The sequence below is a fragment of the Alosa pseudoharengus genome, unplaced genomic scaffold, assembly GCF_046254945.1.
Source record: "Alosa pseudoharengus isolate Yale_2024_CS ecotype anadromous, Long Island Sound unplaced genomic scaffold, YU_APseudo_1.1 YU_APseudo_1.1_scf_4, whole genome shotgun sequence".
In the NCBI taxonomy this organism is placed as follows: domain Eukaryota; kingdom Metazoa; phylum Chordata; class Actinopteri; order Clupeiformes; family Clupeidae; genus Alosa; species Alosa pseudoharengus.
Genome location: NW_027468774.1, coordinates 18078798 through 18083061, shown reverse-complemented (window position 1 = coordinate 18083061; position 4264 = coordinate 18078798). Strand labels below are relative to the sequence as shown.

General features: G+C 43.8%; 1 long non-coding RNA gene across 1 annotated transcript; it reads left to right on the top strand.

Moving 5' to 3' along the window:
• The first annotated feature begins 1448 nt into the window (after window positions 1-1448).
• LOC143101850 (uncharacterized) lies at window positions 1449-3341 on the top strand. Its single transcript, XR_012982528.1, has 3 exons — window positions 1449-1484; window positions 2689-2837; window positions 2926-3341. It is a non-coding gene; the product is annotated as an uncharacterized LOC143101850 (long non-coding RNA).
• Window positions 3342-4264: the final 923 nt, after the last annotated feature.

The window sequence follows — 4264 nt, the reverse complement described above, 5'->3', positions numbered from 1 at the left end:
CTGCATATCACCCTCACAAGGTAAGTGTCCATAACATGGAGCTAGTACACACTGGATTCCATTGGTCGGAAAGAGGTTAAACACGAAAAGAGTGGTAGCTTCATGCTCATTAAATAGGTATTGGTTATGAGAATGTCTCTCCATCTCACTTGTATGTAGTCAAGAATGTAAACAATGAGATTGTAAATTACATGGTTTCTTAGGTGTGTGAAGATCTCTATCAGTGTTTATTTCTGCACTTGAGTACTTCCTACATGTTGATTTGTAACATTTCAAATATATTTGCTTTTCTCACATTAAAGGACTCTTAAAAGCACCTCTTTACAAAAATAAACAAATAAATTAAAAAATCCAAGGCACTCTTCTTTTTCAAAACTTTTTTTAAAAGCGTTTATTTCAATGGCTATTTCATGATTTAAAATTTCACAACATGTAGTGTGCATATTAAAAATAAGTTCAGAAGCAACCCACACCTAGCAGGGTTACACCCCTGACTCTCTTCCGCTACGCATAGCTTATATGTGGCCTGGCATGGTTGCAAATGGTACCATCGGGTGTTTGAGTTCAGTTTGTAGGAAGCTGACACACTACCACTAGACACTGCCTTCAATGACCTTCGTCAGTTGATATGAATCACTCTCGGTGTTTGTTTGTATGCAGGTTATAATTACACCATTCAGTTACTGGATTTAAAGAAACGCTACATAGTTTTTCTCCATTAACATAACACCCTCATTTTGATGGAATTTATAATTGGGAGAATAGCATGTCTGTCATTGCCACTGTGCACCCCGGAATACTTGGCATCAGTAACTGAGCATGTTGTTCTTTGGTTGTTGTTCTTGTTGTATTTGTGTCTGCTGGTGTAGGTCTCATCCTGCATTATTACATTAGTTTTTATTTTGTACAGCACTTGCTCAGTGAAAGCTGTGCTTAAATTGGCTTTATAAATAACATCTACTTCTTCTACATCTTACTTACACTATGCAACCTTGGTGCCCTAGCAGGAACCATTTTAGAGTCATCCCTGAAAGGCAGTCCAATAGACTTTCATGGAACCCTGTACATTGTACCCAGAACAGTGAAAAGGGGCAAATACCAATTCCCACATTGTGTTGCTTTAACAGGATTTGATATGGCGAAGTTCTATCTGGAGGAAAAGGTCCCTGGGGAGTCCTTCAGCTTCCCCTGCTCTACCCAAAAGCAACAATGCATGCTTGCATTGTACAAAGCCAGCAAGCAGAACAGCATCAACATCATGCATGTTTACAGGGAGGAAAGTGACGAAAAAGAGTACCCAACCTATGATGACAGGTACAAGAACAGAGTAAACTTCACAGGACCCTTGAAGGATCTGTCCATAATCATCACAAGTCTGACAGAGGAAGACTCTGGAGTTTACTACTGTCAATACGTTGCATTGGATGAAAACTTGGATCCCATCAAGATCATGGCCAATGAAGTTGTTGCACTTCTCGTGAAACGTGAGTGTGTCTTCATGTACCTGACTATCTGACTCCCTGTAACCATTGATAGTAAACACTTCACTGACTTAAATGAGAAATGTGTCACTTTTCAAATGAAGTAGAAATTCAATGAGCATTGGAGTAATGTGCCCTTTTGGGTTGATTGAAGACCAGGCACACCGCCGGTCCAGGCACAACTGAAAGTTTCACAGTGCAAGCTGGGAGACCTGTCAGGAGGGCATTACAGTAGTCGAGTCACAAGATGACCACGGCCTGTATTAGTAGTTGAGTAGCATATTGAGTCAGATTGTCACCTGTTTGGAGACAGGTTCAATAATTTTGGATAGGAAATAGACAAGTGAGACAGGACGATAGTTCTCAACCAGACCAGGGTTGTGAGAGGGTTTCTTAAGTAGCGGTGTTACCCGAGCCACTTTGAAGGCTGTAGGAAACGTATTGGAGTTCAGAGAAGTTTATCACATGCGTGATTGCTGGTGTGATGGTCGGATAATGAAGTATGTTGGTTGGTATAGGATCCAAGGGGCATGAAGAAGGATAGCTGCATATCAGGAGTCTGGATACTTCACTCTCGGAGAGAGTGGCGAATGAAGAGAAGGAAGTGGCATCAGTCGTCGTATTGTTGGTGGTTCCAATGGGTGGAGGAAACGGTTTGAGAGCCGGCGGGACAGAGAATTGGCTGCTGAAGGGTGGCTGCCTAGCCTGACAAGCCAGACCCACATCAAGATGTAGGGTCTGGGAACTTACCATTGGCAGTGCTCTATCCGAGGGGCAGGATAAACAGTTGTCTTTCAAATTTCCTCTGCACGCAATAGGATAGCTACAACTCATGAGTCCCATGCATTTTTCCACCAGCAGAGCTAGTTGGTTAGTTGATCAAACTTTTGCCAATTTAAAAAAAGCTTAACTCGAGTCGTGATTCAAAGACCGCTGTTCACCAGCAGCAGCATCGATCTTCTCTGTTTTCAAGTAGCAGGAAATTCACGCATAACCGTCGCCGACTCTATGTCTGTAAAAAATTAAGCAATGATATCAGCTTTAAGTGGTGAAGGAGGTGGAGGGTTGAGTAGTGATTTTTCATTACCAGTGGAACATTTAAATGGAGACACTGTCACTAAACACCATTGGATAGGATCAAACAAGTATCTCCAGAAGAATTTCACAATTTCTGTCTCTCTCTCTCTTTCTCTCTCTGTCTTTCCAGGGCCTGTGTGTCAAGAGCCATCCTCATTCAACACAAACACTGGCCTCACCCCCAACACCAACTTCATTCTGGCTTTGTTCTCCATTTTCACTGCTGTGGTGGTCTTCCTGATGTTTTCAATCATGATAGTGTTTTATGTTATACCTAAGGTAACTTCGAAATAATAATAATGATGATAATGATAATACTGTTTCACCAGTAAAGTACTTATAAGATATTCCTACTCCTGCCTTTCAGATCAAGACGTTGCGGGTTCCGCAAGCGGCACAGAACAGAGGGAATGACGTGTACGAGGTCATGAGCGCCACGCTGAAGAGAATGTGATGGAGTGGGCCGTGCTACCCCAGGGACAGGCCACACAACAGTCGTGTCTGCTTTTAAGGCTCCAAGGGGATGACGGATCAAAACGAAAAACAATGGCTCCATGTCATCCTTGTGGGGCTACATGCCCACCAAGTTTCGTGCACTCCGGTCTTTCAGTGTTCTGGGGATCAATTGCTTTGAATTGCCTGAAGCTTCCTGTCATTCTAATTCAAATTCAACTTCCTGTGGGGCGGAGCCAATTCAATTCAAATTCCAATTCATGAATTGAATGGAGACCCACTCTAAAATTTGGAATTTTGCACAAGCCTGACACACACACACACACACCATTACCCCCACACACACACACAAACACACACACTCACAAGCGAAAACACACACACAGAGAAGCACACAAGCACAGGACGTCTTTAGCTGTGCTTTATTTGTGCCTTTCGCTATAGACCAGGTTTTTCTTGGTCAGTGGCATAATGATTTTTAGAGGGTGTAAGATAGCGATTTTTGGATGATGCGCCAGACCACACCTCAGGTCGTTAATTCTCACACCCCTGGGCGCAAGTTTGAACAAAAGTGTAGCGCATGGCGAACACTTTTCAGAAAAAGCCTTGCGTCGCGCTTTGCGCCACCTTGCGCCAGGGGTACGATAGGGCCCTTTGTGTGTTTTGCCATGTGTTCTGTTTCTTGTCACTTCCTGTTGTGCTTTGGTTACTTCCTGTGTCCTCTCTACCATGTGTTCCTTTGTTTACACTTGGCATGTGCTTTTGTTCCTTGTCTCCGCCCCTCACCTTAACAGTGTTTCCTGATTATTGTCTTGATTGCTTTCCACCTGTGCCTTGTTAGTCTTGTAAAGTGTTGTGTATTTAAACCCTGTCTTCTTGTGTTCTCTATGGAGACCATCTCGCCACTCCGTTACATATTCCATATGTATGGGGAATGACCCCCCACTGTTACGACCGTCTGTTTGTGTGTGAGTTAGACTACAGCTTTAAATCCACTTAATTTGTAAGGTTGGGTGTCTGTCTACGGGCAGCCTTCCTGGATTGTTGTAGCCTTTTCATCCTCCTCCTTGGCTTGAAGGTTGTGAAATCCCTTGGCAACGAATTGTGCACGTAACCCGTGGCTCACGCGTTGTTCGGGAATCCTTGCTTGGCAGGCTTCGGTCAGCTATAGGCAAGTGAACTACCCATTCCAGCCACTCAAGCCGGACTGAACGGCGCAGACTCCGGTCGGCCGAGGTGGGTGAACTCCGTTC